Here is a 20,808-nt window from a genome sequence, read left to right on the forward strand (position 1 = left end):
CTCTGAATCTCTGGGACTCTGAATTTCTGGGACGCTGAACCTCTGTGACACTGAATCTCTGGGACTCTGAATCTCTGGGACTCTGAATCTCTGGGACGTCTCTGAATCTCTGGAACGACTCTGAATCTCTGGGACGACTCCAAATCTCAGGAAATCTGAATCTCTGGGACTCTGAATCTCTGGGACTCTGAATCTCTGGGACGACTCTGAATCTCTGGGACGACTCTGAATCTCAGGGAATCTGAATCACTGGGAATCTGAATCTCTGGGACTCTGAATCTCTGGGACGCTGCATCGCTGGGACGCTGAATCTCTGGGACTCTGAATCTCTGGGACTCTGAATCTCTGGAACTCTGAATCTCTGCATCTCTGAATCTCTGGGACTCTGAATCTCTGGGACTCTGAATCTCTGGGACTCTGAATCTCTGGGACTCTGAATCTCTGGGACTCTTAATATCTGGGATGCTGAATCACTGGGACTCTGAATCTCTGGGACTCTGAATCTCTGGGACTCTGAATCTCTGTGACTCTGAATCTCTGGGACTCTGAATCTCTGGGACGCTGAATCTCTGGGACTCTGAATCTCTGGGACTCTGAATCTCTGGGACTCTGAATCTCTGGGACACCGAATCTCTGGGACTCTGAATCCCTGGGAGTCTGAATCTCTGGGAATCTGAATCTCTGGGACTCTGAAACTCTGGGAATCTGAATCTCTGGGACTCTGAATCTCTGGGACGTCTCTGAATCTCTGGAACGACTCTGAATCTCTGGGACGACTCCAAATCTCAGGAAATCTGAATCTCTGGGACTCTGAATCTCTGGGACTTTTAATCTCTGGGAATTTAAATATCTGGGACTCTGAATCTCTGGGACTCTGAATCTCTGGGACTCTGAATCTCTGGGACTTTTAATCTCTGGGACTCTGAATCTCTGGGACTCTGAATCTCTGGGACTCTGAATCTCTGGGACTCTGAATCTCTGGGACGCTGCATCGCTGGGACGCTGAATCGCTGGGACTCTGAATCTCTGGGACTCTGAATCTCTGGGACTCTGAATCTCTGGGACTCTGAATTTCTGGGACGCTGAACCTCTGTGACACTGAATCTCTGGGACTCTGAATCTCTGGGAGTCTGAATCTCTGGGACTCTGAATCTCTGCGAATCTGGATTTCTGGGACTCTGAATCTCTGGGACTCTGAATCTCTGGGACTCTGGATCCCTGGGACTCTGAATCTCTGGGACTCTGAATCTCTGGGACTCTGAATCTCTGGGACTCTTAATCTCTGGGATGCTGAATCACTGGGACTCTGAATCTCTGGGACTCTGAATCTCTGGGACTCTGAATCTCTATGACTATGAATCTCTGGGACTCTGAATCTCTGGGATGCTGAATCTCTGGGACTCTGAATCTCTGGGACTCTGAATCTCTGGGACTCTGAATCTCTGGGACACCGAATCTCTGGGACTCTGAATCCCTGGGAGTCTGAATCTCTGGGAATCTGAATCTCTGGGACTCTGAAACTCTGGGAATCTGAATCTCTGGGACTCTGAATCTCTGGGACGTCTCTGAATCTCTTGAACGACTCTGAATCTCTGGGACGACTCCAAATCTCAGGAAATCTGAATCTCTGGGACTCTGAATCTCTGGGACTCTGAATCTCTGGGACGACTCTGAATCTCTGGGACGACTCTGAATCTCAGGGAATCTGAATCACTGGGAATCTGAATCTCTGGGACTCTGAATCTCTGGGACGCTGCATCGCTGGGACGCTGAATCTCTGGGACTCTGAATCTCTGGGACTCTGAATCTCTGGAACTCTGAATCTCTGCATCTCTGAATCTCTGGGACTCTGAATCTCTGGGACTCTGAATCTCTGGGACTCTTAATCTCTGGGATGCTGAATCACTGGGACTCTGAATCTCTGGGACTCTGAATCTCTGGGACTCTGAATCTCTGTGACTCTGAATCTCTGGGACTCTGAATCTCTGGGACGCTGAATCTCTGGGACTCTGAATATCTGGGACTCTGAATCTCTGGGACTCTGAATCTCTGGGACACCGAATCTCTGGGACTCTGAATCCCTGGGAGTCTGAATCTCTGGGAATCTGAATCTCTGGGACTCTGAAACTCTGGGAATCTGAATCTCTGGGACTCTGAATCTCTGGGACGTCTCTGAATCTCTGGAACGACTCTGAATCTCTGGGACGACTCCAAATCTCAGGAAATCTTAATCTCTGGGACTCTGAATCTCTGGGACTTTTAATCTCTGGGAATTTAAATATCTGGGACTCTGAATCTCTGGGACTCTGAATCTCTGGGACTCTGAATCTCTGGGACTTTTAATCTCTGGGACTCTGAATCTCTGGGACTCTGAATCTCTGGGACTCTGAATCTCTGGGACTCTGAATCTCTGGGACGCTGCATCGCTGGGACGCTGAATCGCTGGGACTCTGAATCTCTGGGACTCTGAATCTCTGGGACTCTGAATCTCTGGGACTCTGAATTTCTGGGACGCTGAACCTCTGTGACACTGAATCTCTGGGACTCTGAATCTCTGGGACTCTGAATCTCTGGGACTCTGAATCTCTGCGAATCTGGATTTCTGGGACTCTGAATCTCTGGGACTCTGAATCTCTGGGACACCGAATCTCTGGGACTCTGAATCCCTGGGAGTCTGAATCTCTGGGAATCTGAATCTCTGGGACTCTGAAACTCTGGGAATCTGAATCTCTGGGACTCTGAATCTCTGGGACGTCTCTCAATCTCTGGAACGACTCTGAATCTCTGGGACGACTCCAAATCTCAGGAAATCTGAATCTCTGGGACTCTGAATCTCTGGGACTTTTAATCTCTGGGAATTTAAATATCTGGGACTCTGAATCTCTGGGACTCTGAATCTCTGGGACTCTGAATCTCTGGGACTTTTAATCTCTCGGACTCTGAATCTCTGGGACTCTGAATCTCTGGGACTCTGAATCTCTGGGACTCTGAATCTCTGGGACGCTGCATCGCTGGGACGCTGAATCGCTGGGACTCTGAATCTCTGGGACTCTGAATCTCTGGGACTCTGAATCTCTGGGACTCTGAATTTCTGGGACGCTGAACCTCTGTGACACTGAATCTCTGGGACTCTGAATCTCTGGGACTCTGAATCTCTGGGACTCTGAATCTCTGCGAATCTGGATTTCTGGGACTCTGAATCTCTGGGACTCTGAATCTCTGGGACTCTGGATCCCTGGGACTCTGAATCTCTGGGACACTGAATCTCTGGGACTCTGAATCTCTGGGACTCTTAATCTCTGGGATGCTGAATCACTGGGACTCTGAATCTCTGGGACTCTGAATCTCTGGGACTCTGAATCTCTGTGACTCTGAATCTCTGGGACTCTGAATCTCTGGGACGCTGAATCTCTGGGACTCTGAATCTCTGGGACTCTGAATCTCTGGGACTCTGAATCTCTGGGACACCGAATCTCTGGGACTCTGAATCCCTGGGAGTCTGAATCTCTGGGAATCTGAATCTCTGGGACTCTGAAACTCTGGGAATCTGAATCTCTGGGACTCTGAATCTCTGGGACGTCTCTGAATCTCTGGAACGACTCTGAATCTCTGGGACGACTCCAAATCTCAGGAAATCTGAATCTCTGGGACTCTGAATCTCTGGGACTCTGAATCTCTGGGACGACTCTGAATCTCTGGGACGACTCTGAATCTCAGGGAATCTGAATCACTGGGAATCTGAATCTCTGGGACTCTGAATCTCTGGGACGCTGCATCGCTGGGACGCTGAATCTCTGGGACTCTGAATCTCTGGGACTCTGAATCTCTGGAACTCTGAATCTCTGCATCTCTGAATCTCTGGGACTCTGAATCTCTGGGACTCTGAATCTCTGGGACTCTGAATCTCTGGGACTCTGAATCTCTGGGACTCTTAATCTCTGGGATGCTGAATCACTGGGACTCTGAATCTCTGGGACTCTGAATCTCTGGGACTCTGAATCTCTGTGACTCTGAATCTCTGGGACTCTGAATCTCTGGGACGCTGAATCTCTGGGACTCTGAATCTCTGGGACTCTGAATCTCTGGGACTCTGAATCTCTGGGACACCGAATCTCTGGGACTCTGAATCCCTGGGAGTCTGAATCTCTGGGAATCTGAATCTCTGGGACTCTGAAACTCTGGGAATCTGAATCTCTGGGACTCTGAATCTCTGGGACGTCTCTGAATCTCTGGAACGACTCTGAATCTCTGGGACGACTCCAAATCTCAGGAAATCTGAATCTCTGGGACTCTGAATCTCTGGGACTTTTAATCTCTGGGAATTTAAATATCTGGGACTCTGAATCTCTGGGACTCTGAATCTCTGGGACTCTGAATCTCTGGGACTTTTAATCTCTGGGACTCTGAATCTCTGCGACTCTGAATCTCTGGGACTCTGAATCTCTGGGACTCTGAATCTCTGGGACGCTGCATCGCTGGGACGCTGAATCACTGGGACTCTGAATCTCTGGGACTCTGAATCTCTGGGACTCTGAATCTCTGGGACTCTGAATTTCTGGGACGCTGAACCTCTGTGACACTGAATCTCTGGGACTCTGAATCTCTGGGACTCTGAATCTCTGGGACTCTGAATCTCTGCGAATCTGGATTTCTGGGACTCTGAATCTCTGGGACTCTGAATCTCTGGGACTCTGGATCCCTGGGACTCTGAATCTCTGGGACTCTGAATCTCTGGGACTCTGAATCTCTGGGACTCTTAATCTCTGGGATGCTGAATCACTGGGACTCTGAATCTCTTGGACTCTGAATCTCTGGGACTCTGAATCTCTGTGACTCTGAATCTCTGGGACTCTGAATCTCTGGGACTCTGAATCTCTGGGACTCTGAATCTCTGGGACTCTGAATCTCTGGGACACCGAATCTCTGGGACTCTGAATCCCTGGGAGTCTGAATCTCTGGGAATCTGAATCTCTGGGACTCTGAAACTCTGGGAATCTGAATCTCTGGGACTCTGAATCTCTGGGACGTCTCTGAATCTCTGGAACGACTCTGAATCTCTGGGACGACTCCAAATCTCAGGAAATCTGAATCTCTGGGACTCTGAATCTCTGGGACTCTGAATCTCTGGGACGACTCTGAATCTCTGGGACGACTCTGAATCTCAGGGAATCTGAATCACTGGGAATCTGAATCTCTGGGACTCTGAATCTCTGGGACGCTGCATCGCTGGGACGCTGAATCTCTGGGACTCTGAATCTCTGGGACTCTGAATCTCTGGAACTCTGAATCTCTGCATCTCTGAATCTCTGGGACTCTGAATCTCTGGGACTCTGAATCTCTGGGACTCTGAATCTCTGGGACTCTGAATCTCTGGGACTCTTAATCTCTGGGATGCTGAATCACTGGGACTCTGAATCTCTGGGACTCTGAATCTCTGGGACTCTGAATCTCTGTGACTCTGAATCTCTGGGACTCTGAATCTCTGGGACGCTGAATCTCTGGGACTCTGAATCTCTGGGACTCTGAATCTCTGGGACTCTGAATCTCTGGGACACCGAATCTCTGGGACTCTGAATCCCTGGGAGTCTGAATCTCTGGGAATCTGAATCTCTGGGACTCTGAAACTCTGGGAATCTGAATCTCTGGGACGTCTCTGAATCTCTGGAACGACTCTGAATCTCTGGGACGACTCCAAATCTCAGGAAATCTGAATCTCTGGGACTCTGAATCTCTGGGACTTTTAATCTCTGGGAATTTAAATATCTGGGACTCTGAATCTCTGGGACTCTGAATCTCTGGGACTCTGAATCTCTGGGACTCTGAATCTCTGGGACGACTCTGAATCTCTGGGACTCTGAATCTCTGGGTCTCTGAATCTCTGGGACTCTGAATCTCTGGGACCCTGAATCTCTGGGCCTCTGAATCTCTGGGCCTCTGAATCTCTGTGTCTCTGAATCTCTGGGACTCTGAATCTCTGGGATTCTGAATCTCTGGGCTTCTGGGCCTCTGAATCTCTGGGCCTTTGAATCTCTGGGCCTCTGAATCTCTGGGCCTCTGAATCTCTGAGCCTCTGAATCTCTGGGACGACTCTGAATCTGTGGGATGACACTGAATCTCTGGTCCGACTCTGAATCTCTGGGACGACTCTGAATCTCTGGGACGACCCTGAATCTCTGGGACGACTCTGAATCTCTGGGACTCTGAATCTCTGGGACTCTGAATCTCTGGGACTCTGAATCTCTGGGACTCTGATTCTCTGGGACTCTGAATCTCTGGGACACTGAATCTCTGGGACTCTGAATCTCTGGGACGCTGAATCTCTGGGACTCTGAATCTCTGGGACTCTGAATCTCTGGGACTCTGAATCTCTGGGCCTCTGAATCTCTAGGACTCTGAATCTCTGGGACTCTGAATCTCTGGGACTCTGAATCTCTGGGACTCTGAATCTCTGGGACGCTGAATCTCTGGGACGCTGAATCTCTGTGACGCGGAATCTCTGGGACTTGGAATATCTGGGACACTGTATCTCTGGGACTCTGAATTTCTGGGACTCTGAATCTCTGGGACTCTGAATCTCTGGGACTCTGGATCCCTGGGACTCTGAATCTCTGGGACTCTGAATCTCTGGGACTCTGAATGTCTGGGACTCTGAATCTCTGGGTCTCTGAATCTCTGTGACGCTGAATCACTGGGACTCTGAATCTCTGGGACTCTGAATCTCTGGGACTCTGAATCTCTGTGACTCTGATTCTCTGGGACTCTGAATCTCTGGGACTCTGAATCTCCGGGACTCTGAATCTCTGGGACTCTGAATCTCTGGGACTCTGAATCTCTGGGACTCCTCTGAATCTCTTGGATTCTGAATTTCTGGGACTCCTCTGAATCTCTGGGACTCTGAATCTCTGGGACTCTGAATCTCTGGGACACTGAATCTCTGGGACTCTGAATCTCTGGGATGCTGAATCTCTGGGACGCTGCACCTCTGGGACTCTGAGTCTCTGGGACTCTGAATTTCTGGGACTCTGAATCTCTGGGACTCTGAATCTCTGGGGCACTGAATCTCTGTACCTCTGAATATCTGGGAATCTGAATCTCTGGAACTTTGAATCTCTCGGCCTCTCGGCCTCTGTATCTCTGGGCCTCTGAATCTCTGGGCCTCTGAATCTCTGGGCCTCTGAATCTCTGGGCCTCTGAATCTCTGGTCCTCTGAATCTCTGGGACTCTGTATCTCTTGGACTCTGTATCTCTGGGACTCTGAATCTCTGGGACTCTGAATCTCTGGGACTCTGAATCTCTGTGACGCTGAATATCTGGGACTCTGAATCTCTGGGACGCTGAATCACTGGGACTCTGAATCTCTGGGACTCTGAATATCTGGGACTCTGAATCTCTGTGACTCTGATTCTATGGGACTCTGAATCTCTGGGACTCTGAATCTCTAGGACTCTGAATCTCTGGGACTCTGAATCTCTGGGACTCTGAATCTCTGGGACTCTGAATCTCTGGGACGCTGAATCTCTGGGACGCTGAATCTCTGTGACGCGGAATCTCTGGGACTTGGAATATCTGGGACACTGAATCTCTGGGACTCTGAATTTCTGGGACTCTGAATCTCTGGGACTCTGAATCTCTGGGACTCTGGATCCCTGGGACTCTGAATCTCTGGGACTCTGAATCTCTGGGACTCTGAATGTCTGGGACTCTGAATCTCTGGGTCTCTGAATCTCTGTGACGCTGAATTACTGGGACTCTGAATCTCTGGGACTCTGAATCTCTGGGACTCTGAATCTCTGTGACTCTGATTCTCTGGGACTCTGAATCTCTGGGACTCTGAATCTCCGGGACTCTGAATCTCTGGGACTCTGAATCTCTGGGACTCTGAATCTCTGGGACTCCTCTGAATCTCTTGGATTCTGAATTTCTGGGACACCTCTGAATCTCTGGGACTCTGAATCTCTGGGACTCTGAATCTCTGGGACACTGAATCTCTGGGACTCTGAATCTCTGGGATGCTGAATCTCTGGGACGCTGCACCTCTGGGACTCTGAGTCTCTGGGACTCTGAATTTCTGGGACTCTGAATCTCTGGGATTCTGAATCTCTGGGTCTCTGAATCTCTGGTACTCTGAAACTCTGGGAATCTGAATCTCTGGGACTCTGAATCTCTGGGACTCTGAATCTCTGGGACTCTGAATCTCTGGGACGCTGAATCTCTGGGATTCTGAATCTCTGGGACTCTGAATCTCTGGGACGACTCTGAATCTCTGGGACAACTCTGAATCTCTGGGACGAATCTGAATCTCAGGAAATCTGAATCTCTGGGAATCTGAATCTCTGGGACTCTGAATCTCTGGGACTCTGAATCTCTGGGTCTCTCAATCTCTGGGACTCTGAATCTCTGCGACTCTGAATCTCTGCGACTCTGAATCTCTGGGACTCTGAATCTCTAGGACTCTGAATGTCTGGGACTCTGAATCTCTGGGACTCTGAATCTCTGGGACTCTGAATCTCTGGGACTCTGAATCTCTGCGACTCGGAATCTCTGCGACTCTGAATCTCTGCGACTCTGAATCTCTGGGACTCTGAATTTCTGGGACTCTGAATCTCTGGGACTCTGAATTTCTGGGACTCTGAATTTCTGTGACTCTGAATATCTGGGACTCTGAATCTCTGGGACTCCTCTGAATCTCTGGGATTCTGAATTTCTGGGACTCCTCTGAATCTCTGGGACTCTGCATCTCTGGGAATCTGAATCTCTGGGTCTCTGAATCTCTGGGACTCTGAATCTCTGGGACTCTGAATCTCTGGGACGCTGTACCTCTGGGACTCTGAGTCTCTGGGACTCTGAATCTCTGGGAATCTGAATCTCTGGGACTCTGAATCTCTGGGACTCTGAATCTCTGGGACTCTGAATCCCTGGGACTCTGAATCTCTGGTACTCTGAAACTCTGGGAATCTGAATCTCTGGGACTCTGAAACTCTGGGACTCTGAATCTCTGGGACACTGAATCTCTGGGACGCTGAATCTCTGGGATTCTGAATTTCTGGGACTCTGAATCTCTGGGACGACGGTGAATCTCTGGGACGACTCTGAATCTCTGGGACGACTCTGAATCTCAGGGAATCTGAATCTCTGGGAATCTGAATCTCTGGGACTCTGAATCTCTGGGTCTCTGAATCTCTGGGACTCTGAATCTCTGCGACTCTGAATCTCTGGGACTCTGAATCTCTGGGACTCTGAATCTCTGGGACTCTGAATCTCTGGGACTCTGAATCACTGGGACGCTGAATCTCTGGGACGCTGAATCTCTGGGACGCGGAATCTCTGGGACTCTGAATCTCTGGGACTCTGAATCTCTGGGACTCTGAATCTCTGGGACTCTGAACCTCTGGGACACTGAATCTCTGGGACTCTGAATCTCTGGGACTCTGAATCTCTGGGACTCTGAATCTCTGCGACTCTGAATTTCTGGGACTCTGAATCTCTGGGACTCTGAATCTCTGGGACTCTGGATCCCTGGGACTCTGAATCTCTGGGACTCTGAATCTCTGGGACTCTGAATGTCTGGGACTCTGAATCTCTGGGACGCTGAATCACTGGGACTCTGAATCTCTGGGACTCTGAATCTCTGGGACTCTGAATCTCTGTGACTCTGAATCTCTGGGACGCTGAATCTCTGGGACGCTGAATCTCTGGGACTCTGAATCTCTGGGACTCTGAATCTCTGGGACTCTGAATCTCTGGGACTCTGAATCTCTGGGATTCTGAATCTCTGGGACTCTGAATCTCTGGGACACTGAATCTCTGGGACTCTGAATCCCTGGGACGCTGAATCTCTGGGAATCTGAATCTCTGGGACTCTGAAACTCTGGGAATCTGAATCTCTGGGACTCTAAATCTCTGGGATGACTCTGAATCTCTGGAACGACTCTGAATCTCTGGGACGACTCTGAATCTCAGGAAATCTGAATCTCTGGGACTCTGAATCTCTGGGACTCTGAATCTCTGGGACGACTCTGAATCTCTGGGACGACTCTGAATCTCAGGGAATCTGAATCTCTGGGAATCTGAATCTCTTGGACTCTGAATCTCTGCGACTCAGAATCTCTGGGACTCTGAATCTCTGCGACTCTGAATCTCTGTGACTCTGAATCTCTGGGGCTCTGAATCTCTGGGACTCTGAATCTCTGGGACTCTGAATCTCTGGGATGCTGAATCTCTGGACGCTGAATCTCTGGGACGTGGAATCTCTGGGACTCGGAATCTCTGGGACTCTTAATCTTTGGACTCTGAATCTCTGGGACTCTGAATCTCTGGGACTCTGAATCTCTGGGACTCTGAACATCTGGGACACTGAATCTCTGGGACTCTGAATCTCTGGGACTCTGAATCTCTGGGACACTGAATCTCTGGGACTCTGAATTTCTGGGCCTTTGTATCTCTGGGCCTCTGAATCTCTGGGCCTCTGAATCTCTGGGCCTCTGAATCTCTGGGCCTCTGAATCTCTGGTCCTCTGAATCTCTGGGACTCTGTATCTCTTGGACTCTGTATCTCTGGGACTCTGAATCTCTGGGACTCTGAATCTCTGGGACTCTGAATCTCTGTGACGCTGAATATCTGGGACTCTGAATCTCTGGGACGCTGAATCACTGGGACTCTGAATCTCTGGGACTCTGAATATCTGGGACTCTGAATCTCTGTGACTCTGATTCTATGGGACTCTGAATCTCTGGGACTCTGATTCTCTGGGACTCTGAATCTCTGGGACTCTGAATCTCTGGGACTCTGAATCTCTGGGACTCTGAATCTCTGGGACGCTGAATCTCTGGGACGCTGAATCTCTGTGACGCGGAATCTCTGGGACTCGGAATCCCTGGGACACGGAATCTCTGGGACTCTGAATTTCTGGGACACTGAATCTCTGGGACTCTGAATCTCTGGGACTCTGAACGTCTGGGACACTGAATCTCTGGCACTCTGAATCTCTGGGACTCTGAATCTCTGGGACTCTGAATTTCTGGGACTCTGAATCTCTGGGACTCTGAATCTCTGGGACTCTGGATCCCTGGGACTCTGAATCTCTGGGACTCTGAATCTCTGGGACTCTGAATCTCTGGGACTCTGAATCTCTGGGACGACGGTGAATCTCTGGTACGACTCTGAATCTCTGGGACGACTCTGAATCTCAGGGAATCTGAATCTCTGGGAATCTGAATCTCTGGGACTCTGAATCTCTGGGTTTCTGAATCTCTGGGACTCTGAATCTCTGCGACTCTGAATCTCTGGGACTCTGAATCTCTGGGACTCTGAATCTCTGGGACTCTGAATCTCTGGGACGCTGAATCTCTGGGACGCTGAATCTCTGGGACGCGGAATCTCTGGGACTCTGAATCTCTGGGACTCTGAATCTCTGGGACTCTGAATCTCTGGGACTCTGAACCTCTGGGACACTGAATCTCTGGGACTCTGAATCTCTGGGACTCTGAATCTCTGGGACTCTGAATCTCTGCGACTCTGAATTTCTGGGTCTCTGAATCTCTGGGACTCTGAATCTCTGGGACTCTGGATCCATGGGACTCTGAATCTCTGGGACTCTGAATCTCTGGGACTCTGAATGTCTGGGACTCTGAATCTCTGGGACGCTGAATCACTGGGACTCTGAATCTCTGGGACTCTGAATCTCTGGGACTCTGAATCTCTGTGACTCTGAATCTCAGGGACTCTGAATCTCTGGGACGCTGAATCTCTGGGACGCTGAATCTCTGGGACTCTGAATCTCTGGGACTCTGAATCTCTGGGACTCTGAATCTCTGGGACTCTGAATCTCTGGGACTCTGAATCTCTGGGACTCTGAATCTCTGGGACACTGAATCTCTGGGACTCTGAATCCCTGGGACGCTGAATCTCTGGGAATCTGAATCTCTGGGACTCTGAAACTCTGGGAATCTGAATCTCTGGGTCTCTAAATCTCTGGGACGACTCTGAATCTCTGGAACGACTCTGAATCTCTGGGACGACTCTGAATCTCAGGAAATCTGAATCTCTGGGACTCTGAATCTCTGGGACTCTGAATCTCTGGGACGACTCTGAATCTCTGGGACGACTCTGAATCTCAGGGAATCTGAATCTCTGGGAATCTGAATCTCTTGGACTCTGAATCTCTGCGACTCGGAATCTCTGGGACTCTGAATCTCTGCGACTCTGAATCTCTGTGACTCTGAATCTCTGGGGCTCTGAATCTCTGTGACTCTGAATCTCTGGGACTCTGAATCTCTGGGACGCTGAATCTCTGGGACGCTGAATCTCTGGGACGTGGAATCTCTGGGACTCGGAATCTCTGGGACTCTGAATCTCTGGGACTCTGAATCTCTGGGACTCTGAATCTCTGGGACTCTGAACATCTGGGACACTGAATCTCTGGGACTCTGAATCTCTGGGACTCTGAATCTCTGGGACACTGAATCTCTGGGACTCTGAATTTCTGGGACTCTGAATCTCTGGGACTCTGAATCTCTGGGACTCTGAATCTCTGGGACTCTGTATCCCTGGGACTCTGAATCTCTGGGAATCTGAATCTCTGGGACTCTGAAACTCTGGGAATCTGAATCTCTGGGACTCTGAACCTCTGGGACTCTGAATCTCTGGGACTCTGAATCTCTGGGACGCTGAATCTCTGGGATTCTGAATCTCTGGGACTCTGAATCTATGGGACGACTCTGAATCTCTGGGACGACTCTGAATCTCTGGGACGACTCTGAATCTCAGGGAATCTGAATCTCTTGGAATCTGAATCTCTGGGACTCTGAATCTCTGGGACGACTCTGTATCTCTGGGACGACTCTGAATCTCAGGGAAGCTGAATCTCTGGGAATCTGAATCTCTGGGACTCTGAATCTCTGGGAATCTGAATCTCTGGGACTCTGAATCTCTGGGACTCTGTATCTCTGGGACTCTCAATCTCTGGGACTCTGAATCTCTGGGACTCTGAATATCTGGGACACTGAATCTCTGGGACTCTGAATCTCTGGGACTCTGGATCCCTGGGACACTGAATCTCTGGGACTCTGAATCTCTGGGACTCTGAATGTCTGGGACTCTGAATCTCTGGGACTCTGAATCTCTGGGACGCTGAATCACTGGGACTCTGAATCTCTGGAACTCTGAATCTCTGGGACTCTGAATCTCTGGGACTCTGAATCTCTGTGACTCTGAATCTCTGGGACTATGAATCTCTGGGACTCTGTATCTCTGCATCTCTGAATCTCTGGGACTCTGAATCTCTGGGACTCTGAATCTCTGGGACTCTGAATCTCTGGGACTCTGAATCTCTGGGTCTCTGAATCTCTGGGACTCCCCTGAATCTCTGGGACTCTGAATCTCCAGGACTCCTCTGAATCTCTGGGTCTCTGAATCTCTGGGACTCTGAATCTCTGGGACTCTGAATCTCTGGGACTCTGAATCTCTGGGACTCTGAATCTCTGCGACTCGGAATCTCTGCGACTCTGAATCTCTGCGACTCTGGATCTCTGGGACTCTGAATCTCTGGGACTCTGAATCTCTGGGACTCTGAATCTCTGGGACACTGAATCTCTGGGACTCTGAATCCCTGGGACGCTGAATCTCTGGGAATCTGAATCTCTGGGACTCTGAAACTCTGGGAATCTGAATCTCTGGGACTCTAAATCTCTGGGACGACTCTGAATCTCTGGAACGACTGAATCTCTGGGACGACTCTGAATCTCAGGAAATCTGAATCTCTGGGACTCTGAATCTCTGGGAATCTGAATCTCTGGGACTCTGAATCTCTGGGACTCTGAATCTCTGTGACTCTGAATCTCTGGGACTATGAATCTCTGGGACTCTGTATCTCTGCATCTCTGAATCTCTGGGACTCTGAATCTCTGGGAGTCTGAATCTCTGGGACTCTGAATCTCTGGGACTCTGAATCTCTGGGTCTCTGAATCTCTGGGACTCCCCTGAATCTCTGGGACTCTGAATCTCCAGGACTCCTCTGAATCTCTGGGTCTCTGAATCTCTGGGACTCTGAATCTCTGGGACTCTGAATCTCTGGGACTCTGAATCTCTGGGACTCTGAATCTCTGCGACTCGGAATCTCTGCGACTCTGAATCTCTGCGACTCTGAATCTCTGGGACTCTGAATCTCTGGGACTCTGAATCTCTGGGACTCTGAATCTCTGGGACACTGAATCTCTGGGACTCTGAATCCCTGGGACGCTGAATCTCTGGGAATCTGAATCTCTGGGACTCTGAAACTCTGGGAATCTGAATCTCTGGGACTCTAAATCTCTGGGACGACTCTGAATCTCTGGAACGACTCTGAATCTCTGGGACGACTCTGAATCTCAGGAAATCTGAATCTCTGGGACTCTGAATCTCTGGGAATCTGAATCTCTGGGACGACTCTGAATCTCTGGGACGACTCTGAATCTCAGGGAATCTGAATCTCTGGGAATCTGAATCTCTTGGACTCTGAATCTCTGCGATTCAGAATCTCTGGGACTCTGAATCTCTGCGACTCTGAATCTCTGTGACTCTGAATCTCTGGGGCTCTGAATCTCTGGGACTCTGAATCTCTGGGACTCTGAATCTCTGGGATGCTGAATCTCTGGGACGCTGAATCTCTGGGACGTGGAATCTCTGGGACTCGGAATCTCTGGGACTCTGAATCTCTGGGACTCTGAATCTCTGGGACTCTGAATCTCTGGGACTCTGAACATCTGGGACACTGAATCTCTGGGACTCTGAATCTCTGGGACTCTGAATCTCTGGGACACTGAATCTCTGGGACTCTGAATTTCTGGGACTCTGAATCTCTGGGACTCTGAATCTCTGGGACTCTGAATCTCTGGGACTCTGAATCCCTGGGACTCTGAATCTCTGGGAATCTGAATCTCTGGGACTCTGAAACTCTGGGAATCTGAATCTCTGGGACTCTGAACCTCTGGGACTCTGAATCTCTGGGACTCTGAATCTCTGGGACGCTGAATCTCTGGGATTCTGAATCTCTGGGACTCTGAATCTATGGGACGACTCTGAATCTCTGGGACGACTCTGAATCTCTGGGACGACTCTGAATCTCAGGGAATCTGAATCTCTGGGAATCTGAATCTCTGGGACTCTGAATCTCTGGGACGACTCTGTATCTCTGGGACGACTCTGAATCTCAGGGAAGCTGAATCTCTGGGAATCTGAATCTCTGGGACTCTGAATCTCTGGGAATCTGAATCTCTGGGACTCTGAATCTCTGGGACTCTGAATCTCTGGGACTCTCAATCTCTGGGACTCTGAATCTCTGGGACTCTGAATATCTGGGACACTGAATCTCTGGGACTCTGAATCTCTGGGACTCTGGATCCCTGGGACTCTGAATCTCTGGGACTCTGAATCTCTGGGACTCTGAATGTCTGGGACACTGAATCTCTGGGACTCTGAATCTCTGGGACGCTGAATCACTGGGACTCTGAATCTCTGGAACTCTGAATCTCTGGGACTCTGAATCTCTGGGACTCTGAATCTCTGTGACTCTGAATCTCTGGGACTATGAATATCTGGGACTCTGTATCTCTGCATCTCTGAATCTCTGGGACTCTGAATCTCTGGGACTCTGAATCTCTGGGACTCTGAATCTCTGGGACTCTGAATCTCTGGGGCTCTGAATCTCTGGGACTCTGAATCTCCAGGACTCCTCTGAATCTCTGGGTCTCTGAATCTCTGGGACTCTGAATCTCTGGGACTCTGAATCTCTGGGACTCTGAATCTCTGGGACTCTGAATCTCTGCGACTCGGAATCTCTGCGACTCTGAATCTCTGCGACTCTGAATCTCTGGGACTCTGAATTTCTGGGACTCTGAATTTCTGTGACTCTGAATATCTGGGACTCTGAATCTCTGGGATTCTGAATTTCTGGGACTCCTCTGAATCTCTGGGACTCTGAATCTCTGGGAATCTGAATCTCTGGGACTCTGAATCTCTGGGACTCTGAATCTCTGGGACGCTGAATCTGTGGGACGCTGAATCTCTGGGACTCTGTATCTCTGGGACTCTGAATCTCTGGGACTCTGAATCTCTGGGACTCTGAATCTTTGGGACTCCGAATCCCTGGGACTCTGAATCTCTAGTTCTCTGAAACTCTGGGAATCTGAATCTCTGGGACTCTGAATCTCTGGGACACTGAATCTCTGGGACTCTGAATCTCTGGGACTCTGAATCTCTGGGACGCTGAATCTCTGGGATTCTGAATCTCTGGGACTCTGAATCTCTGGGACTACTCTGAATCTCTGGGATGACTATGAATCTCTGGGACGACTCTGAATCTCTGGGACTCTGAATCTCTGGAACTCTGAATCTCTGCGACAACTCTGAATCTCTGGGACGACTCTGAATCTCAGGGAATCTGAATCTCTGAGACTCTGAATCTCTGGGACTCTGAATCTCTGGGACTCTGAATCTCTGGGACTCTGAATCTCTGGGACTCTGAATCTCTGGGACTCTGAATCTCTGGGACGCTGCATCGCTGGGACGCTGAATCGCTGGGACTCTGAATCTCTGGGACTCTGAATCTCTGGGACTCTGAATCTCTGGGACTCTGAATTTCTGGGACGCTGAACCTCTGTGACACTGAATCTCTGGGACTCTGAATCTCTGGGACTCTGAATCTCTGGGACTCTGAATCTCTGCAAATCTGGATTTCTGGGACTCTGAATCTCTGGGACTCTGAATCTCTGGGACGCTGGATCCCTGGGACTCTGAATCTCTGGGACTCTGAATCTCTGGGACTCTGAATCTCTGGGACTCTTAATCTCTGGGATGCTGAATCACTGGGACTCTGAATCTCTGGGACTCTGAATCTCTGGGACTCTGAATCTCTGTGACTCTGAATCTCTGGGACTCTGAATCTCTGGGACGCTGAATCTCTGGGACTCTGAATCTCTGGGACACTGAATCTCTGGGACTCTGAATCCCTGGGAGTCTGAATCTCTGGGAATCTGAATCTCTGGGACTCTGAAACTCTGGGAATCTGAATCTCTGGGACTCTGAATCTCTGGGACGTCTCTGAATCTCTGGAACGACTCTGAATCTCTGGGACGACTCCAAATCTCAGGAAATCTGAATCTCTGGGACTCTGAATCTCTGGGACTCTGAATCTCTGGGACGACTCTGAATCTCTGGGACGACTCTGAATCTCAGGGAATCTGAATCACTGGGAATCTGAATCTCTGGGACTCTGAATCTCTGGGACGCTGCATCGCTGGGACGCTGAATCTCTGGGACTCTGAATCTCTGGGACTCTGAATCTCTGGAACTCTGAATCTCTGCATCTCTGAATCTCTGGGACTCTGAATCTCTGGGACTCTGAATCTCTGGGACTCTGAATCTCTGGGACTCTGAATCTCTGGGACTCTGAATCTCTGGGACTCTGAATCTCTGGGACTCCCCTGAATCTCTGGGACTCTGAATCTCTGGGACTCTGAATATCTGGGACACTGAATCTCTGGGACTCTGAATCTCTGGGACTCTGGATCCCTGGGACTCTGAATCTCTGGGACACTGAATCTCTGGGACTCTGAATGTCTGGGACACTGAATCTCTGGGACTCTGAATCTCTGGGACACTGAATCACTGGGACTCTGAATCTCTGGAACTCTGAATCTCTGGGACTCTGAATCTCTGGGACTCTGAATCTCTGTGACTCTGAATCTCTGGGACTATGAATCTCTGGGACTCTGAATCTCTGCATCTCTGAATCTCTGGGACTCTGAATCTCTGGGACTCTGAATCTCTGGGACTCTGAATCTCTGGGACTCTGAATCTCTGGGTCTCTGAATCTCTGGGACTCCTCTGAATCTCTGGGACTCTGAATCTCCAGGACTCCTCTGAATCTCTGGGTCTCTGAATCTCTGGGACTCTGAATCTCTGGGACTCTGAATCTCTGGGACTCTGAATCTCTGGGATTCTGAATCTCTGCGACTCGGAATCTCTGCGACTCTGAATCTCTGCGACTCTGAATCTCTGGGACTCTGAATTTCTGGGACTCTGAATCTCTGGGACTCTGAATCTCTGGGACTCTGAATTTCTGTGACTCTGAATATCTGGGACTCTGAATCTCTGGGATTCTGAATTTCTGGGACTCCTCTGAATCTCTGGGACTCTGAATCTCTGGGAATCTGAATCTCTGGGACTCTGAATCTCTGGGACTCTGAATCTCTGGGACGCTGAATCTCTGGGACGCTGAATCTCTGGGACTCTGAATCTCTGGGACTCTGAATCTCTGGGACTCTGAATCTCTGGGACTCTGAATCTCTGGGACTCTGAATCCCTGGGACTCTGAATCTCTGGTACTCTGAAACTCTGGGAATCTGAATCTCTGGGACTCTGAATCTCTGGGACTCTGAATCTCTGGGACTCTGAATCTCTGGGACTCTGAATCTCTGGGACGCTGAATCTCTGGGATTCTGAATCTCTGGGACTCTGAATCTCTGGGACGACTCTGAATCTCTGGGACGACTATGAATCTCTGGGACGACTCTGAATCTCTGGGACTCTGTATCTCTGGGACTCTGAATCTCTGGGACGACTCTGAATCTCTGGGACGACTCTGAATCTCAGGGAATCTGAATCTCTGGGAATCTGAATCTCTGAGACTCTGAATCTCTGGGACTCTGAATCTCTGGGACTCTGAATCTCTGGGACTCTGAATCTCTGGGACTCTGAATCTCTGGGACTCTGAATCTCTGGGACGCTGCATCGCTGGGACGCTGAATCGCTGGGACTCTGAATCTCTGGGACTCTGAATCTCTGGGACTCTGAATCTCTGGGACTCTGAATTTCTGGGACGCTGAACCTCTGTGACACTGAATCTCTGGGACTCTGAATCTCTGGGACTCTGAATCTCTGGGACTCTGAATCTCTGCGAATCTGGATTTCTGGGACTCTGAATCTCTGGGACTCTGAATCTCTGGGACTCTGGATCCCTGGGACTCTGAATCTCTGGGACTCTGTATCTCTGGGACTCTGAATCTCTGGGACTCTTAATCTCTGGGATGCTGAATCACTGGGACTCTGAATCTCTGGGACTCTGAATCTCTGGGACTCTGAATCTCTGTGACTCTGAATCTCTGGGACTCTGAATCTCTGGGACGCTGAATCTCTGGGACTCTGAATCTCTGGGACTCTGAATCTCTGGGACTCTGAATCTCTGGGACACCGAATCTCTGGGACTCTGAATCCCTGGGTGTCTGAATCTCTGGGAATCTGAATCTCTGGGACTCTGAAACTCTGGGAATCTGAATCTCTGGGACTCTGAATCTCTGGGACGTCTCTGAATCTCTGGAATGACTCTGAATCTCTGGGACGACTCCAAATCTCAGGAAATCTGAATCTCTGGGACTCTGAATCTCTGGGACTCTGAATCTCTGGGACGACTCTGAATCTCTGGGACGACTCTGAATCTCAGGGAATCTGAATCACTGGGAATCTGAATCTCTGGGACTCTGAATCTCTGGGACGCTGCATCGCTGGGACGCTGAATCTCTGGGACTCTGAATCTCTGGGACTCTGAATCTCTGGAACTCTGAATCTCTGCATCTCTGAATCTCTGGGACTCTGAATCTCTGGGACTCTGAATCTCTGGGACTCTGAAACTCTGGGACTCCCCTGAATCTCTGGGACTCTGAATCTCTAGGACTCCTCTGAATCTCTGGGTCTCTGAATCTCTGGGACTCTGAATCTCTGGGACTCTGAATCTCTGGGACTCTGAATCTCTGGGACTCTGAATCTCTGCGACTCGGAATCTCTGCGACTCTGAATCTCTGCGACTCTGAATCTCTGGGACTCTGAATTTCTGGGTCTCTGAATCTCTGGGACTCTGAATCTCTGGGACTCTGAATCTCTGGGACGCTGAATCTCTGGGATTCTGAATCTCTGGGACTCTGAATCTCTGGGACGACTCTGAATCTCTGGGACGACTATGAATCTCTGGGACGACTCTGAATCTCTGGGACTCTGTATCTCTGGGACTCTGAATCTCTGGGACGACTCTGAATCTCTGGGACGACTCTGAATCTCAGGGAATCTGAATCTCTGGGAATCTGAATCTCTGAGACTCTGAATCTCTGGGACTCTGAATCTCTGGGACTCTGAATCTCTGGGACTCTGAATCTCTGGGACTCTGAATCTCTGGGACTCTGAATCTCTGGGACGCTGCATCGCTGGGACGCTGAATCGCTGGGACTCTGAATCTCTGGGACTCTGAATCTCTGGGACTCTGAATCTCTGGGACTCTGAATTTCTGGGACGCTGAACCTCTGTGACACTGAATCTCTGGGACTCTGAATCTCTGGGACTCTGAATCTCTGGGACTCTGAATCTCTGCGAATCTGGATTTCTGGGACTCTGAATCTCTGGGACTCTGAATCTCTGGGACTCTGGATCCCTGGGACTCTGAATCTCTGGGACTCTGTATCTCTGGGACTCTGAATCTCTGGGACTCTTAATCTCTGGGATGCTGAATCACTGGGACTCTGAATCTCTGGGACTCTGAATCTCTGGGACTCTGAATCTCTGTGACTCTGAATCTCTGGGACTCTGAATCTCTGGGACGCTGAATCTCTGGGACTCTGAATCTCTGGGACTCTGAATCTCTGGGACTCTGAATCTCTGGGACACCGAATCTCTGGGACTCTGAATCCCTGGGTGTCTGAATCTCTGGGAATCTGAATCTCTGGGACTCTGAAACTCTGGGAATCTGAATCTCTGGGACTCTGAATCTCTGGGACGTCTCTGAATCTC

This window comes from Somniosus microcephalus, chromosome 3 (genome assembly GCF_052327205.1).
Source record: "Somniosus microcephalus isolate GS21.2 chromosome 3, FLI_Smic_1.0, whole genome shotgun sequence".
In the NCBI taxonomy this organism is placed as follows: domain Eukaryota; kingdom Metazoa; phylum Chordata; class Chondrichthyes; order Squaliformes; family Somniosidae; genus Somniosus; species Somniosus microcephalus.